Consider the following 19,845-nt stretch of genomic DNA (forward strand, 5'->3'; position numbering starts at 1 on the left):
TGTATTTCTGTCACTTCATTCGTTGGGCATATGTTTACTGAGAAACTTCGGTGTGGCAGCACTGTTCTGGGCAATGGGGACACGGATGCGAACAAGGCCAAGTCCTTGTCCTTGGAGGGCTTATCCTCTAGTGAGGGAGAAGGAGGGATTATCCTCTAGTGAGGGAGAAGGACAAAGTGCATCTTTAATTGTAGACAGCAAGGGTGCTTTTAAGAAAAATCGGGCTTATTTGTGGAGCATAAGGAATAACATGGAGGACATGGGGAGATGGAGAGGAGAAGGGAGTTGGGGGGAATCAGAGGAGGAGACGAACCATGAGAGACTGTGGACTCTGAGAAACAAACTGAGGGTTTTGGAGGGGGAATAAGGGGTTGGGTGAGCTTGGTGGTGGGTATTAAGGAGAGCACGGATTGCATGGAGCACCGGGTGTGGCGCATAAACAATGAATTCTAGAACACTGAAAAGAAATGAAAAAAATAAATAAAAATTAAAAAAAGAAAGAAAAATCGGGCTGAGTAGGGGAGAAGGAGCAACACAGTGTGGTTGCTTCACAGGGTGGTCAGTGAGGCCCTCTCTGAGAAAATGGCAAGACTTGATCAGAGGACTGAATGCTATGAATTGGCCTTGGGAGAAGTCAGGTGAAGAAGAGTTGTCCAGAGGAGGATAACAAATATAAAGGGAAGCCCGCAGATGACCTGTGACCTGTTGAAAAGACTGTCAGGACACGTACGGTTTCTGTTTGTTTACTTTGTTGTCGGTGGTGGTGATGGTGTGTGTTTGTTTGTTTGCTTTTAAAGCTCAGGGAGCACACTGTCCCAACAGCAGATGGACCTGCAGCTTAGAGGGGATGGGAACACTGATGGGTCAGAAAGAACAGAATCGTAAGACTTCTGTTTTCTTTGTCTGTGTCAAGGAGAGACTGGAAATGATAGACTGCCCTTGCTGAGAGGGAAGAGGAGAGGAGTCGAGAGAGGGGAAGAGGGTGCCAACGTTGTGGATGTCTTCGAGGATTCTCGAAGCTGTGTCCCTGCATGTCCGTCTTTTTCACTCCCTTAGAAGTGACTACCACCCTGGGGCAAAGAGACAGTGTTGGTGTTTCTATAATTCTTTTGAGTAATCTCAATTAATTACCAGGACTTTATTGAAATGTGAGATTTGGTCATCATCACCCACTTAATAAGCTTGTTCCACCTGAAATTCTCCTTTCCTTCTGGCTTAAATTTCCCTGAGTCTGGTAAAAGGAAAGGTGTAGGTTATATTGTGCTAGTGGGAGGAGGGGCCAGATGCTAAGGGAGTTTAGCCCTGGAGGAAAAACAGAGAGCAGTAGAACAGGAAAAGGGAGCAGTGCTAGGGGAACAGAGGGCTGGGCCTCAAGGGACACACTTGGAAACATAGCTCCCTTCTCCAAAGCCCTGCTTCACCTTCCTCTTACACTCTTTAGTGTGTCCATCTCTCCCTCTTCCCACCCCCAAATAATCCAAATATTGCTCCCTCTGGGCCTCAGCAGGAATACTAGTGCCCAAATGTCCAGGTGAAATCCAGATGGTCTTTCTGGAAACCTGGGAAATGTCATTTACCATCATTGGAAGAAAATTCGGAAGGGTGTTCCGTAAGTGTGGCATGTGATCAGTTGTGAGACCGTTCTTGGTTTTATTCAAAATTCTAATGTAATGTATAAATGAATATAATCTTCAGACATATGTGATTCCTGTTTCAGAGTTTTAGTTTTTCCTCTTTTAAAAAAGATTTTATTTATTTGAGAGAGAGAGAAAGAGAAAGAGAGAGCGTCAAGAGGGTAACAGAGGGAGAGGGACAAGCAGATTCCACGCTGAGGGTGGAACCTGATACAGGGCTCGATCTCATGACCCTGAGATCATAACCCGGGCCAAAATCAAGAGTCTTGGATGCTGAACTGACCGAGCCACCAGGTGCCTCCCTATCTCAGAGTTTTAAAATATGAATATCACCACCAAAATACCAAGTTTTGATTCTTGAAGATAATAGGATGTCTCTTGTGTTCTAGATACTGCACTAGGTTCTAGGACAACAAATAAGCTGAGGTCCCCATAGCAAATGAAACCTGCCACATGACTGCTGACCATTTTGAGGGACTGCGGAAAACAGGAGAAGTGGAGGTTGGCAAATTGTCAGAAGCAGGGGCTCGGCAAATGTGGATCTGATTCGTCAAAGAGTGGGGGTTTCTTAGAACCTATATAACAGCGAGCCTCAAATCACTGTGGTAAGGCTCGCCTATTCATCACGGTACCAGAAACAAGATCACATAGATAACGAGCACCATTTCCTTCTCTGAGAGTGTTAATGGACGAACTGATGGGGGTAACTTGGGGAACTGGATTTCTGCAGGCTCTCTGCTGAGGCCTTGAAGAGCATCCGTGTGGCTGAGACAAAGACATACGAGCTAGAAATCCAGGGTGCTGGCAATTTGTGGAATAGCCACACCTGGAGGATAGAATCGAGCGATCAGGGGCTGTCTGGCAGGACGTTTCTAATGGTGATGCCTCAGTCCTGTTGTTGTCAACATTTTAAAAGATCAGGTGTTAAAATTTATAGAGAACATGCTTGTCGGATTTCTGATGGGACAAGCTAGGATTTTACATAGTGAACAAGTGAGATAATAGGAGTAGAATACATTCTCCATTCCAAACGAAAAAAAAATCAGAGTTGGTGGGATGGAACACATTTAGTGAAGTAATATTAATGGAAATAAATGACGAAGAAATAAATGATGGTCCAAAGCAAAGAGACAAAAACCCAAGTACACAGGTAGAAGATGGGGGGGGGCATGTGACTTAGCTATTTAAGAAGCACTTGGGAATTTCAAGTATCCCTCTGATACAGTTGCCGCAAAAGCAAATTCAGTATTAATGGCAAGCCAGTAGCTTGGAATAAGGCTATTGCTAATTGTATTTTATCCTGTGCAAGTCAGATCATCCTCTGAATTTGAAAAATATTAAAAAATTGGGCCATGTTCAGAGGAAAGTGTCTAGGGCATTTAGGAAGGAAACCAGAAAGAATGCGGAAGCATTGGAAAGGAGCTTCTTAGGGTATCAAAGAGGACATAAACATTTCATTAGTCCCGAAGGTTATAAGGGGGATTTTATTTTTAAAGATTTTATTTATTTATTTGACAGACAGAGATTAAAAGTAGGCAGAGAGGCAGGCAGAGAGAGAGGGGGAAGCAGGCTCCCCGCTGAGCAGAGAGCCCGATGTGGGGCTCAATCCCAGGACCCTGGAATCATGACCTGAGCTGAAGGCAGAAGCTTAACCCACTGAGCCACCCAGGTACCCCAAAAGATTTTATTTTTTATTATAAGGGGGATTTACGGGGAGCCACATTACAGTAAACGTAAGGACTTTCCATCAACTAGGGGAGTCTGTGGTTGGGAGGTCAAGAGACTCATTCCTATCATCAGTGGTGTTTCAACATTACTTCAGTCATCAGAAGAGCTGTAGGGTTGTCGTTTATGACCTTGAAGGTGCCTCTCAACCTTAAGAGTCTTTAGTTCTAGAGCCACTTGCTAACCATGTATTGTACAATGACATTGACGTAGCTTTTTTGGTCACTTTCAAGTTGTGCTTTTAGAATTTGGGGAAATCGGGGGGTGCCTGGGTGGCCCAGTGGGTTAAGCCTCTGCCTTTGGCTCAGGTCGTGATCCCAGGGTCCTGGGATCGAGCCCTTCATCGGGCTCTCTGCTCAGCAGGAAGCCTGCTTCCCCCCTCTATCTGCCCGCCTCTCTGCCTACTTGTGATCTCTCTCTCTGTCAAATAAATAATAAAATCTTAAAAAAAAAAAAGAAGCTGGGGAAATGGAGCAATTGACACCATATAATTCCTTCCTCCATACCCAAGTAAAAGCCACAGAGAGCAGACTATAGGACTGCAGACATTTTTAACAGTCTCATACTGATGTCAGCAAGGAAAGAATGGGAAAACTAGGGTAAATGCTTGTTTGGTATACACAAGGCCGATTGGGTGAAACTTTCACCCAGAAACTGCATTTCCAGTGTGGTCTCCGGTGGTATCTGGCAGACGGCTCATTCCGTGCTACGGATGAAGCTTGCTTCATCCTGTCATTTAGCAGAAGGGCGTGGTCATCTGTGATTGTCTGCCTGTAACTGTCGGTACCAGCCCGTCTGTCACTGCTCTAATGAAGAACACACACAGGTTGTGGCTGTTGGCACTTCTATCCCAGTTATGCACATGGCATAAAGAAGGCTTCCCGGGCTTGAATACCGTGGGGCTGGGTGATGTGAGTGGTAGTCACAACTTATATTTGGCACAACCAAATGCTACCCTCTTTAGCTATGTAATAAACCCACCACTCTACCCACGAGACATCTATTTATTCAAGAGACAAGGAATATGATGATGATAATATACGGCTTTTTCTTTTAATCACCTTATGCCAAATATTTGCTGATCAGTTCAACTCAGGTCCATGTTGAATATTAATTCTATATTTCCTGGTTCTTGGTAATTGTTCAGTGCTGCCCATTTACTGGAAGAACCAATACATTTTTGATAAAAATAGATCACTATGAAACTTCAGACTCGTTTTTGAGTTCTGTATAGTTCTTCCTACACTTGCGGTACACACAATAGAAAAACTACCAAACAACACAAGAGTTAAATATTTTCTAACAATACTAAGCTCAGAAAAGAGCTTACATAGCATTTTCTCTGCTTGCTTTACATTTATATTTGTGTCACAATACAAATAGGGCTTTTACAGTTCAAGATTAATGTTATAGTTTTCTATGTTCATTCTATATCATCCAAACTGCAGTTGGACCAAACAACAACAAAAAATAATCAACTGAATGCTGAACAAGTCATTGTGAAAATATTCATGGATGCTCCTAGTCAATATCAGAAAAAAATGTCCCAGAATATATGCATAACTCACCATTTTTATTTTGGTAAAACTTCAGGGAACTCGTGATGATTCCCTATAAATAATCTATGGACAGCTCTGCCAGAGATTGGCTCCGGGCAGCTAGTTTTTATGGAACGCTCTTATCATCATCATCATCATCAGTAGTAGCGATAATGTTATTAATAATATTAGCACCTGAACCTAGAGTCAAGGAGATCATCTCTTTGATATGTGAGAGGGCTGTTTTTTTACTTTATATCTCAAGTTTTCTATTGGTTCAAAAACAGTTGATTAAAAAGTAATGAAAACTAATAACCTAATTGCTGTGTCTCCAAGTATCATCATCAGCTTAACGCACACAACCAGTAGTGGGGGATTAAATGGCAGGCTCAAGGTCTGTTTAATCTAACTATTGCTAATCTTTACTAAACAGCCTTGTTAGATGTAATTTGCTCTATGGCAACCCTGCTCAGAAAGCGCCTTGTTTGGAAGTAAAATGTCTACTGGTGTTAACACAGGTCTCCTTTTTAAATAGAAACAACTATCGTACAGAAAGCAAGAATGATGTTAGGTTTAAGACAGAAGAGTTCATGAATCCTTTAACCACGTCTATAGGAGTAAATGTTTCTAATGTGGAGCAATAAAGGCAAAAGTCAAGAAATAAATTGCGTATCATTATATAATACGTCTGCTAATTTTTCTTTTATGATTTTCTTTGGATTTAATGATTCAGTATAGGCTGCCTTGAATATAAATGTAAGCAATTGTTAAGAAAATTACTTCCAAGAAAACAAGGAGAATCTTTCCTCCATTAAAAGGTTTTCATCTGTTAAACACTCTCATATCTTGGGGCAGATTAGATTTTAGTGTTTAGAGAAAATGAGATGCCGGGAGCTAAGATTATCACAAAATCACAGGGCTGGGGATCATCAAGAGGTCATTTAGTTCATCTTCCTGTCTCCATTCAAAACAACATCCAAGAGAGAAAAGTGTTCATCCTTTTTTTTTTTTTTTTTTGAAAAATTTCAGCATAAACTACATTTGAGTCTTGTCTATATAGCCCTCTTTGGTTTGGCCTTTTTTTTAAAAAAAAATTTTATTTATTTATTTGACAGACAGAGATCACAAGCAGGCAGAGAGGCAGGCAGAGAGAGAGGGGGAAGCAGGCTCCCTGCTGAGCAGAGAGCCCGATGGGGGGCTCCATCCCAGGACTCTGAGATCATGACCTGAGCCAAAGGCAGAGGCTTAACCCACTGAGCCATCCAGGCGCCCCTGTTTGGGTTTTTTTCCTATAACATTTTTTTTTTTAAAGATAATTGAGTTTTTATTATTTTTTAAAAAATTTTATTTATTTATTTGACAGAGAGAGAGAGAGATCACAAGTAGGCAGAGAGGCAGACAGAGAGAGGAGGGGAAGCAGGCTCCCCGCTAAGGAGAGAACCCAATGTGGGTCTCGATCCCAGGACCCTGGGACCATGACCTGAGCCGAAGGCAGATGCTTTAACCCACTGAGCCACCCTGGTGCCCCGTTGGCCTTTGTTTTTAATAAGTACTTCATTTCTGAAAGAAATTTGAAAAAATTATTTAGGGGGGTATAGCATAGAAACATCGGAATAGTGAGGAGGGCAACACCCTTTGGGTTTTACACTCAAAACAAAACAAACCTGACATTTCCAAACTCGAGGAAACATAAAGAAAAGAGGACTGGGAGAATGGGAGAGAATATGGATTCAAACCAAGCATGAAAGTGATAAAAAACCAAGTGTGAGGAGAATAACTTGGTACTATGTGACTTGCAGAGGAGAAGGTATGGGCCATTTTGGGAGAGACTTTACTTAGATATTATGAAGAATTTATTCATAGGAGGAGGTATGCAAAACACTGCAACGAGTTCCTGTTTGTCTTACACAGTGTCAGTCTTCAGCGATGGTCTTTTCTTAAAAGTTTTAAGGTTGGAACTAGCTTAGGCAAAGTAGTTTACTGGAAAATGGAAGGATGGCCTCATTAAATGAAATCAAACTGACCTAATAAATAACCATTTGATATCTATGATTCTTTAAGATGAAAACATCATCTCCAGAATTTTCTATCCACCCTCATAACAGGAAATATAATATTCCTTTTTAAAAAATATTTTTATTTATTTGATGGGCGCCTGGGTGGCTCAGTGGGTTAAGCCGCTGCCTTCGGCTCAGGTCATGATCTCAGGGTCCTGGGATCGAGTCCCGCATCGGGCTCTCTGCTCAGCAGGGAGCCTGTTTCCTCCTCTCTCTCTCTCTGCCTGCCTCTCTGCCTACTTGTGATCTCTCTCTGTCAAATAAATAAATAAAATCTTTAAAAAAATATTTTTATTTATTTGAGATAGAGAGTGATAAAGATGGCACGAGTAGGGGGGGGCAGAGGGAGAGGGAGAAGCAGGCTCTCCGGTGAGCAGGGGAGACAAATGCGGGGCTCTATCCCAGCACCCTGTGATCATGGCCTGAGCTGAAGGCAGACACTTAACTGTCTGAGCCACTCAGGTACCCCAAGAAACAAAATATTCCTAGTATCTAACATGCATGGTCAAAATCCAAAATATTTCATCTGTGTATCACTAAGCTCATAACTAGTTAGAAGTTCCCTCACCTCTATCCCTTCCAGCTCCAATTAAATGGGCTTAAGATCTTTTTTTCAGATTAGTTTTAGGTAAATACTATAAATGTATACTTGGAAACAATTAAACCTATATTTCAATTAACATTTTTGTTATAATGAGAACTGGGCTCATAACTATATAGCCAGACTCAATAAAGAGAGAATAGACAATGAAAGACAGCTATGAAACTGCTTGGTCAAATAATGATCATTTATTTCTCTTTGCTTTTCCAGACCCCTGGTAGGGAGTATATGATGAATTTTTAAGTTTACTATGAACAAATGTCTTTGTGTTGCATGAATTTAAAAATATGATTCCAACATATATGTACAGCTAAATGACCAGGCAAGGTTTTTCCACATGTCCACAAAGATAAACGTGCCAGGGACAGAACACACTTTTGGGCATTAGACTGGGATTTAGGCTTGTTTAGAACAAAAACCCAAAAGGCCCAGTATTTACTCTCCAGCAGTCAGGGGACATTGATCTGCTTCTCCTAGTGAGGGCCTGTGTTGCTGTTAGTGGATTCTAAGTAAGACAGAAGTTTAGTTGAAGGGGCATTTATCAGACCTGAGTTTTATCTCCATTACTCACCGGCTGGGTAAACCTGTCCAGGTTAACTTTATTTCTCTGAGGACAGTGTGTAAGCCTATTGTTTCTTACGCACATCAGTTCCCTTTCCTGTGGGGTGGGGAAGGCTTTGTGATAGCATGTATGGGAGTGGCTATATTTTAAAAGCAAATATGGGTGAGAGATGACTCTTTTAGTCTCATGTTCCAGAAATGGAACTTTTCTACCTCGAGGTACGTGTGGCTGAGAGTTTTATGATTTTAAAATGATGTCATTGACAACATTTACATTAATTAAAAAGCTTCTTTAGAACAAAATGCCAATATATTGACTTACAATAAGAAATAAATCCATCAAACTAATGAGTTATATTGACTGATTGCTGTATTTTCTCCCTGTAGCTATAGATATATAGATATAAGTATCTGAAAAGAAGAATTCTAATCAGCGAACTGATTACCAAGTGAATCTGGGTTCATAACTGGGAACCTGGAACCATTTTCATAACCTGGAAAATGTAAATGGTTGATGTTTCAAAGCCATGACAACCTAACAGATTTGTCTCTCTTCAGGGATACATTTGCTGCATGGTCTAGAGATCCCTGATCTTGGGCCAGGATCTGCTTATTCCATTAGGGCTAGAAAGGCACCTCCCATATTTACCCCTTTGAATTTTCTTTTTCTGTACCAACTTCTGATGGACAAGAATATTTACTTGTAAGAGTTTTTAAGTATAGACTAACAGCTGAAATTTTAAGCTGAAATACTTTTTATTAGTTTGCATGGAAATGCTAGGTAACAATTGCGTGAGTGCTGTGTTGATTTTATCTGGAAGCTAGATTGAGTTTCAGCAACTTGTCCACATAGGCAGTTCTGGAAAATCGTGATATTTGGTGAAAAGTTCTCTCTTTAAAAAAGAATAAGTGCTTTTACTTAGCATGAACATTGTTTTTCAGTTTTTCCATACAAGAATCCCTTCTTGAAATGTTTCTTTTTGGCAAAAGCTAACAGAATTATATAAAGAGATGACAATCGATGAAAACAGAAACACCATAATAATGGATTCTGGGATTACAAGACTGAGAACTGGGAATCAAGCCCAGTTCAACATTTACAATAATGGGATGCTCACTTGTATTTCATGTTCTGTGAGGGGTGGTGGAAAATGAGGGGGTGTGGGGGAGTCTTATCTGGTCTTCTGCCCATTTAGTTCACTGTTGCATCAGAAAGTGATATAAATTCACAGTTCTCCTGTAAGGCTATGTGAGGACACTGAATTCTCAGGGGAAAAGGATATATCCAATTTAGAAGCTGCAATATGGGTCAAATAAATGTAAATGGGAATAATAAATGCCATTGGAAAAGTCTCAGACTGGGAAAAGCTTTGGGGTGTTAGATATTGGAACTGTGGCATGTAAGGAAAGCTATAATAGCATTTCATTTGGATATTTTAATAGCTGGAAGGATTTTTAAAAGGATGAAATTTCTATACTTCATACATTTAGCTTATACTCTGATATTTGGAAAGTTTTTTTTGATTACACATTTTTTTTTCTATTTTTATAACAGAGGAGATGGCTAAAATCTCCCTATTTGTGTATTTATTTTAATATATAATATAAATATATACATATAAATATAACATATATTTATATATTTGTATATATATTTATTTTCATGTAATGAAAATTATACACACATGCGAGTTTTCGTTATTTGAAAAGAATCCACTGTGCTCATTTAAGGGCCAAGTGCATCGAACTCTGAGATAGAAATCAGCACACCGCAGTGTAAATTCCTTTTCTAGCTGGTCTCTAAGCAGGAAGCCTGAGGACAGTATTTCAGTGATACTTCTCTGTACTAATGCTCCTTGTTTTTATTTTTTAATTTTTTTTATTATTTATTTTTTAAAAATATTTTATCCATTTATTTGAGAGAGAGAGAGCATGACCTGGGAGGGAGTGGTAGAGAACCAGAAGAAGGGAGAGAAGCAGACTCCCTGCTGGGCAGGAAGCCCCACAAGGCTGATCCCGGGACCCTTGGGATCCAACCTGAGCTGAAGGAAGACGCTTAACCGACTGAGCCACCCAGGTGCCCCAATGCTCCTTATTTTAAAAAATTTATTTTTAAAGGTCTGTGCCCTGATAAGTAGACAGTGTTCAACAGATCACACAAACTAAAAAATATTACTTCATAATATATTATCTTACTGGTAGATCTGATGTGATAGAGTTTATATTTCAATATGTATGAAATTTTTAATAATAAAAATATTTTCACAAAATTGGTATCACTTCCTGGATCTTTAAGTACATTTTAATTTTGAAAGAGACAATTTCTGGATTCTGGAAGCATTTAAGTACCCAACATACACAATGTGTTTTAAATCATCTGCCTTTGACAGCTAACATGCCAATATTTAGACTTTATCAGAAACTTTTGCATGTGAAATTAGGGCTGGAATCTTTGCCATGAATTTAAAAAATTCTTAGCTTTATTGGCAAAGTCTAAGAGTCTTAAGATCAATAAACAAGGGAAAATTATATTATAAATGACTATGAAAAGAAAAGTACACTTCTAATTAATTAAAAATTTGACTTATGAATGAATAAACTTTCTGGTGCTTTGTCCTCTACAGGATTAGAGTATGAAATGATATTAGAGGGGTATTCCTGGGTCGCGCTTAGGGAGCATTTTGAGAACCTTGGACTTCCCATCCCACAACCACTGAGAAGCCATTTTGCTGACAACTCAGTGGAGTGCAATTCGGAGAGATGATGCAAATAAGAGTTGTGGGGATGGCGTCGTTTTTACTAAACCTTCACGCATCACTCCGGTGGGGCCGCATTTCTCCATACTACCAGCCACAGAGACCTTCTCAGTGACGCAAAAACTGATCCAGAAAGTGAAAGGGAGAAACAAGGCCCACAGCTGCACGTTATGCCACAGGAGGGTGTCAATGATCGGGTTTGTTTACTACTCCACTTTTGCCAGATGTAGTTATAAACCTTTGGTTCTTTATTTTACAGTTAAGATTTTAAGCTCTGAAAATCTCAACATATCTTTTCCGTGTCGCTGGACGGGTGCCATGGGGTCATTTTATAGAAGGGCCGTTGCTTACCCACATGGATGAGGGCAGGGAGGAAGGGGGCTGGTTGATTTAAATACCCTAACTGAGAATTTACTGTGGAGTTAAAATCTCTGACTTAATGTTGCATTCACTACTGGTGGCTGCTTTACTGCCTTTAAAACATGCATATATAATTGGATACTGTAATGCTTTGCGGGTAAAATAAATACCAACTCACACTAAAATAAATACTCTGCATGATGAAGTTCATGCAGACATAAATTAATCATTTACCAGTTAACCAATATGCACAGGAAAGAAATAGATCACTTATTAAAGGTTGCCTCATCTATAAAATGGGAAAAATAAAATGCTGATATATTTTACAGTGGTGCTGTGAGGGGGAATATATAAAATTATTGCTGAGCAGTTTATAAACCATAAAATGCAGTATGAACATTAAATTAATAATATTTGTACTAATTCAGATTCAACACCCTCTGCATTAAATATATCTTTTTGCCTATTGAAGCATACACAGAACCAAGCTGAGGCTCTTTATTTAATTTTTAATGTGTCTTCCGAATTCTGCAAAGCATGGCAGAAGTCATGGGTTCTGTCAAAAACTTTTTGGTGGCTCACTCCCACCGTTTCTAAGATAAAGTTCTTGGCCATTCACATCCCTGGTCCCATTTTTAAAGTCCTCTCCCAAAAAGCTTTATGTCTTTCACTTGCACAGAAATGGTAGTTATGAAGGGAACATAGGCTTGAATTTTTTAATCAGGCAGAAATTGTTAATATGCTCTGTGCTTCGGTTTATTCTAAATGACAGGTTGAAATAGGGAAGCACTGTTAGCCTGGGGGCAGGGTGAGTACGTTGGGTCTCTGCAGTTTGCATAACCAGGGTAATCCCGTGCTGGGACAGCAGCAAGGCCCTAAGCGGCTGGGTCTCAAGGCCATCTCACTGCTCAGAACTTTACAGGCTTTAGAGATAAATCAAGCTTCTGTTTCTCAGTTCTGAGTCCAGAGCTATCATTCAGGGAAAGGGGGGAGAACTAAGCAACACAGCACATAGTTCCTTTCTTCTTATTCTTACTGTGTTTTTTAAGAGAGTCTTATTGTTTAGAAGACCAACTTGTACAAACTTATAATCTGCTCAGCACATATTTTTTTTTTTACATTTGTTATTTTTTTGACAGACAGAGATCACAAGTAGGCAGAGAGGCAGGCAGAGAGAGAGGGGGAAGCAGACTCCCTGCTGAGCAGAGAGCCCGATGCAGGGCTCTATCCCAAGACCCTGGGATCATGACCTGAGCTGAAGGCAGAGACTTTAACCCACTGAGCCACCCAGGTGCCCCTACTCAGCACATTTTTAACATTTTCAATATCCCTTTGACTCTCAATGATAAAACACATCAGATGTTTCTTCACTCACTTCCTTTTATAGGGGCTGTTAATATAGAAATACTCCTCATCTTCCACTATGAGATGATACATGGTTGACTGGAGATGTCTGAAATATTGCCCAATTTCCCCAGTGTATCATGTGTCACCAGCAATAATAAACAGTGACTAATCATTGGTCATGAACTATATTTATGGCTTTCTTGTCATCAGGAAGTTGGTATTTTCTTGAATCATGTTTAAGGATCTAATATTTGTGCTAGGAACATGTGTGCTAAGAAAAGTCTACCTAGGTCCAAAGAAAAATAATTCCCCATATTTTCTTTCATTTGGCTATTTATAGAACTTGGCCTTTCCATCTGTCTCTCTCTCCTCCTGCCCCTTTATTTTGGATCAGGATTGACACAGGAGTATTCTGATCAGGAATCTAGTTTATCCCAGTCAGTTCACCATTTTGGTGATTACAGTCTCCTCATCTAGTAGGAAAGGAATATGGCTAAAATGCAAACTTATCCTAGTTAAAGCTCATCAGTGATCAAAAGGAAACACAGTGAAACTGTTTCTTCCATTTCCAAAATCCATCTGGGGGTTTGGAGATCAAAGTTTTCCTAAAGGAGCTATAGTGGCAGAGGAGCAGGAGATAAAGGCTAATAGAAGGTGAATGAAGGCTTTGAGGGAAATGCAATAAGGTCAGTAAGTGTGTAATTCTACTTCAGTTCAATTAATATATATCAGTTGCCTGCCAGATACCAGGCTTTGGAGTAGGAACTTGGGATACACCAGTCAAAACTCATAAAAACTGCTACCCTCATGAAACTTACATTCTAGTGGAGGGAGACAGAAAACAGATAAATGAGTAAATTATAGAAATTATTAGAAGGTGACAAGTATTATGGAGAAAAATAAACCAGGGAAGGAATAGTGAAGTGTGGGAAGGATTTGCATTTTTAGAAGGGTCATCAGTGAGGATCCTATTGAGAAGCTGATATCTGAGCAAAGACTTGAAGAGAAGCAAATCATGTAGATTCCTGGAGAAGACCGTCTCAGACAGGAAGTAGCAAGTACAAAGGCCCTGAGGCAGGGACATGTCTGGTGTATTGGAAGAACTGTAAGGAAACCAGAGTGGTTGGAGGGGAGTGAATGTGGAAGTTGGGGTAGGAGATGGTGGTCATGGTGGGCTAAGGCATATTTGGCCTTGAGGACCGTTGTCAGGCTCTAGCTTTTAATTTGATCGAAATGGATGTACTGGAGAGTTCTGAGTCAAGGAACAAAATGATCTGACTCATAATTTATTGAAAATAGACTGCAGGAGGCAAGGGTGAAAGCAAGGAGATCAATTAATTAAAATAAACAGTTCACCTCTCCTCTCTGCATACGTTTAATGGCTATGAGCCAGAAATTAATGAGACACAATAGTTTACAATTATATGTAAACATATTGAAGTTGTATCTACACAAAGCTAAAACTGGTTGGAAGAGAGAATTCAATAAAGCAATCAATTTCATTTCTATAACACCAGTTGGTGAGTTTGAAAACATTTTAAACTAAGGTCATAAGCAACTAATGATAAAAAATAACCATTAGGGTTTGGCAAATTCAAACATCTATTGCTAATAGATAAAAAAATCTCCCTCCTTAGCACATTCTGGGTTGTGGAATTAAGTAAGTGTGGATTAAGACATTGAGATGGTCCCCTCACATGCCTTTCAGTCCCTTGCCTCTCAGGAGTTGAAAGTAAGGGAACCTTGAGTTAAGAAAGCAAACCACCAAGAAAATGAAGGGAGCCATAGTGTAGAATATGCCTAAATGTTTTCACTTTCAAATTTAAAACATTTGAGTGATGGGAAGATAAAAAAAGAGAGTTGGGTCTTCTCCAGGGGACAAAGAAAAGAGAAAAATAAAAATACTAATAAAAGATGAATTTAGCCTTATAGTCAACTTTCCTGGCAGTCAGAATTATTAGGTTATGAAACAGAGCTCTCCCTATCTCTCCTGAGCCAGTTAGGCTTAGAACAAATTGAACCTAAAAAAGTGTCAAAATTCACAGTAGGAGTGCCCACTCAGAGCTCCATTTCTCTCTCTGAAGTAGGTTACTACATTCACCTAGGGAAATTTCTATTGAATTATAATTAGGTGGCTAATTAAAAAGTGGATTATCAACTATATTAAAATATGTCAGAAAGATGTGCACATAAATTCATTCTTTAATTTAGGAAATCCACCTTTTCCTTGAAAAAAAAAATTCTCACTGGGAAACTCCTGGTATAAAATGTACCTTTTCTTTTTTCTTCTTAAATCACTGTTATTGAAGTAAGTCTCAGATTTTTTGTTCGTTGAGGTAATGGATGTATGTTGAGCTTCCTCTGTTAATAAGAAGTACCTACATATAGTTACCACTCTTAGGAGGAGAACCAATGGCTATGATTAGAGCCCCAAGGCAATGAAGGTCTCCAGAAGTGACTTAAGCTATTCACTTCTAAGTTAAGTCAAATGCTGTATCATTGAATTCTCTCAACAATCCTATGACATAATTTTCTGCCTATTAGATGAGGAAACTGAGCTCAGAGAAGGCAAATTATTCAAGGTCACTCAGCTTGAAGTTTATAAAGCTGAAATTCAAACTCAGGTCTGTTTGACCTTGAAAGTCTTGGATTAAGCCAGTTTCCCCTCTTTAAACTGTTTTAACATGAAGCTAAAACTATTTTGTCTCATTTGATTCATTTTGAAATTGATAATATTTGCTTATAGTATAGTCAAGATCTTATTTTAACCAGAAGACCATAATTCCCAGCCATTTGTCCAGACATCAGCTTATTTTGTAAAGGAAATGATCATCAGGAGACTCCTAAGCCTTTCTAACAGCAAGAGTTAAAAAGTAATAGTCCCCTGGTACTGTAGGTTACCTTTTACTTGTCTCTTCCTATTTGTTTCTAATTCCTAAGAAGGTAAAAATTAAAGGACAGCCCATGAACTTTGGTACAATCCTGCCCATGAGTTTGGTAGACCAGTCCAGTATTAAGTGGGTCAGGCCATGAAGGCACCTAACAACGGAACAGTCCATCTGGATGACCTAGCAGATAGGCATGACCGAGTCCACTTGTGGTGGACTTGCTGAATTGCTTATAGGACTCAGTCCTGATATGGTGAGGGTGATTTGGAGTTCCCTGTCAAACAAATAATGACAATAACAGTGGAATTCTACAAACATTCTCTGAGGGCCTCCTGTGTGTCAGACATTATGCTGACATTACAGACATGATGTCACTGTTCTCTGGGGTTTCTCAGTCTTGGTACTATTGACCTTTTGGACCAGAGGACTTTTTGTTATTGGGGGGTGCTGTCCTGGGCATCCAGAATAGCAGCATCCCTGCTGGGACTCCCCAGACACCCATATCACGCCCACTGCCCCCAGTAGTGACCTCCGAAACTATCTCCTGACATTACTTAATGTCTCCTGGTGGGGAAAAACAAAATCACCCCTAGTTGCAACGAATCTCTGTTTTACCTCCTCAACAACTCCAGGAGATTGGTACTGTTAGATTATTAATTTTATTGACAAGGAAACTGCGGCTCTACAAATTTCAGGTAAAACTCCGCAGGTCTCACAGGTGGGAAATGAGAGAGCTGGCACGCACAGAGGCCGCCTACCTCTTGCGAAGGCTGTTAATGGTGTGGGTGGAACCCACAAGTCATGATATGCCCTCTCCCACCCTCCTCACTTCTAGATCTCATCGTGGGGGTGCAGCCCTGGGAAGGAGGAAGACATGCACGTGACGCAGTGCACGGAAACTTTATTGTACCATGGCCTTTTATTTGGCAGATTAATTCCATTTTAATTGGAATTCTGGAAACTAATGAAAAAAAATTACAAGTGTTAGATGGTCTGTTCTCAGGGTTTTTGAATCTGTCTGATTTAATTCTAACCAATTAGCATGCTATTACGGAGGAGTATTATGTTGAGAATCAATATTACACTAAACACTAATATTTTATTCAGTATTAAAAATTTATACAAATGGTAATACAAGTGCTTTATTCCTACTTTGTCTAAATGAGAAGAAATGCTTCCTTAGGGCGATTCCAGTTACCAAGAAAATGTTATCTTCTTAGGATACTATTGGCATTACAGTTTACAGAGATCATTGCTTCAAAGAATTAATAAGATTTAATTGAATGAAATTTGTTTATTTTACTATAAAGTGTATGAGTCTTTCAGCATATCAAAAATGTTTTCCATTTTATACTTATATCTCATGATAAGAGGTCAACAAAAGTACATTACTGTGCAATATTGCCAGGAAGGTCAAAATAACTCATACTTATCTTGGTTTCAGGCTATCCTTCCTCTTTCCCTCCTTCCCTTGCTTCCTCTTCTTTTTTCTCCATTTGGATACTCTATCCCTATTTGATTCAGATATAATCTTAGGCTGGAATTGGAACCTAAATGTATCCAGACGCTGCATTCCGTATCTTTTTTGCACAGAGGAACGACTAAGCTTAGATAAACGGTAAACTAGATAAACATCTAATAACCACCTAGAGATAGTTCCGTTAGGTGTGATTTCAAAATTGGGTTTCAGGTCAGCTCTCCAGATTGTGCCCCCAGGTGCCCTTCCCAGCATCTGGCCCTGCCATGCGCTTTGGTTTTAGAGCCTGGGCACACGGCATGGATTCCATGGCTCTTCCTGACCTCTCTTCTGTGTACCTCCACTCTCCTATATTTAGTAGCTTCTTCAAGCTTCCAAGCTAGAGCAGTTTGGATCTAATGAAGGTATTTACAATTTTTATTACTTGTGTACTTTAATTCACAACTTCTCAAGTATCTGAAAGCTTTGAGAAAATGACACTTTAAAAAATAGCCTTAATTTTCTGAATTGTTATACTCCGTTCCTCAGATTTAGAAAAGTTTTGCTTCACTTTTTAGTGCTATCTTAACCGGGCTGGCAAGATCAACCAGTTAATATGCATATACCTTGAAAAAGCTACTCTTTGGGAAAAGGTTGGTTGTAATTCTAAAGGCATACTAGATGTTAAAAACTGCCATGCAAAATCAAAGCAAAAAAAAAAAAAAACATTGAATAAATTAAGCTAACCGAAAAATTAGAAATTGGAAGTAGGTTCAGCATAGTAATCACCATTACAAATAGGAAAATTCAAACTAAAAAAATAACATTTAATGGGTTGACTTTTCTAAAATATTGATTGGATTTCATTAATAAGCATTTTATGCATATGGCTATTTTGAAAGTTCCTTTAAAAATGAAAGACTAATGCCTTAATGAGAGGTATTATTACATGAACATATTTGAATCTGGCTTATGAAAAATAGGACTTGAGAATTTAAAATGTGTGCATAAAATGCAAATGGATTTAATTAACTGAAAACCCATAAGACAGAACTTCTTCAAATAAGCAATTACTTTGGGGACTAATAGAGTAAATAGGATCCTGAATCATTAGCACAAATATCCATCTGAGAGAAGGATCAGCAAATTTTATTCTTTAAGTTATTTATGCACACATGGTAATATCTCATTAATTTATGGCTTCAATAAATTTAAATCTTTTGATAATTTTTTCATGAGCTGGGCTGACGTTTACCTTTGCTTTTGCAAACATTTTATTTATAAGTAGATAATATATGGTGTTTTAAACATTTATTTTCAATCTTGCATACACTTTTTAGACACAGAATAAACTATTTTCAGTGAACCTCAGGCACTTTACAAGCTCCTACATACATCCAATCTATATGCTAATAACAAAATGTTCATATGATTTATTATTACAGGTCTCCTTAAGGATTTTTACTTTGTAATGTTTTGTTGGAGTTACTATATGTAGTTTAAAGAATAAAGGCCACATTTGTTTGAGAGTTATCGCTAATCCAGCCTGCCCACAAATTCGGAAATGCCCACCTTCCTAATTTGTTAGAATAAATGAAATGTATTAATGAATATTCACAGCTTTACATAATAGACTTTTTCTTTTAAACATGCATTGGAACATAGAAAGAAAAGTAAAATACAATGAAGGGTGAAAATAAATGATTTTGTGGGTGGACAAAGGGACTGAACTGTCTCAAATAATTTTAAGTCCTGCAGGCACAATATCCCGGTGAAAGACCTTAATAATGTTGCCCTTTTTAAAGAGCTGATTATGCTCACGTGGGGTGACTCAGTTCTTGTCACTTGCAAAGTGAGATGTTTTTCCAGTTAAAGACAGTCAGTGCCAGGCCAAAAGGGCGGCTGCTCCAAACTAGGGCTTCTGGAATGAAGAGAAATGCCACTGTCCAGCAATCTGGCATTTCTAAATCTTTCTTTTATGTGGCCATGACTTTTCAGAATCCACATGTCAATTTGCACCAAAGAATTAAAAGTTTGTATCAAGTGAATAGAAGAGTTATGTTATTTTAATTATCAAAACTCATATGTGGTTCACAATGACTCCAGTTCTAAGCAAGATAAAACATGAAACTAGAATTTATAAAAACCAAAATTTCACCAAATTCTCCTTTTTTTTAAAAAAAATATTTTATTTATTTGACAGACAGAGATCACAAGTAAGCAGAGAGGCAGGCAGAGAGAGAGAGGGGGAAGCAGGCTCCCCACTGAGCAGAGAGCCTGACGCGGGGCTCGATCCCAGGACCCTGGGATCATGACCTGGGCCGAAGGCAGTGGCTTAACCCACTGAGCCATACAGGCACCCCCCAAATTCTCCTTATTAATGAAATATTCTGAAGACAGATCTGGATAGGATTCATAAATCATGCTACCTTCACACCAGAAGCATTTCCATTTCTTTTGTAAATATTGAGAGGAAATTAGGAGGAGGGGAAAGGCAAATCTTACTCCAATTAGTAGTTACTTACCATATGAAGGGGGAGAATGAACTTCCATTCCATTTTCATAACTTAATCAAGAATACTTGATGAGAGAGTTCCTTTCATGTGCTTCTTGAATGTCATAAAATCTAGGGAGGAGACAGAAACATGGACTAGTTCATCATAAAGAAGAAAACTGCCCCAAACAATACTAGCTTCTTACGTCAGGGGTTAGTTCTCAACTGGACGAGAGCTATCACAGCCAACTCTATGCCACCTACCCATCAACCAGCTGCCCACAAATTTTAAGCCAGATAGACTGAAACAACCACTGTCACAAGAGAAAGAAGGCCGAGGGTTGAATCCCACTCAGTACTTGTCTGAGTGAATTTTATTTCCTTGACTTCACGAAGATTCTACTCCCTCACTGCTCTGGTGGGAGTAA

At 39.1% G+C, this 19,845-nt stretch overlaps 1 protein-coding gene across 1 annotated transcript in view; it reads right to left on the bottom strand.

The window, feature by feature from the left end:
- Nucleotides 1-19,845, bottom strand: part of RHOBTB1 (Rho related BTB domain containing 1) — a 122,686-nt gene that overhangs the window by 88,239 nt on the left and 14,602 nt on the right. Inside the window, exon 2 of the mRNA XM_044239590.1 lies at nt 19,449-19,549. The gene's annotated coding sequence lies outside the window, so the exon portion shown is untranslated. The remainder of the gene's footprint in view (nt 1-19,448; nt 19,550-19,845) is intronic.

The sequence above is a fragment of the Neovison vison genome, chromosome 2, assembly GCF_020171115.1.
Source record: "Neovison vison isolate M4711 chromosome 2, ASM_NN_V1, whole genome shotgun sequence".
Lineage (NCBI taxonomy): Eukaryota > Metazoa > Chordata > Mammalia > Carnivora > Mustelidae > Neogale > Neogale vison.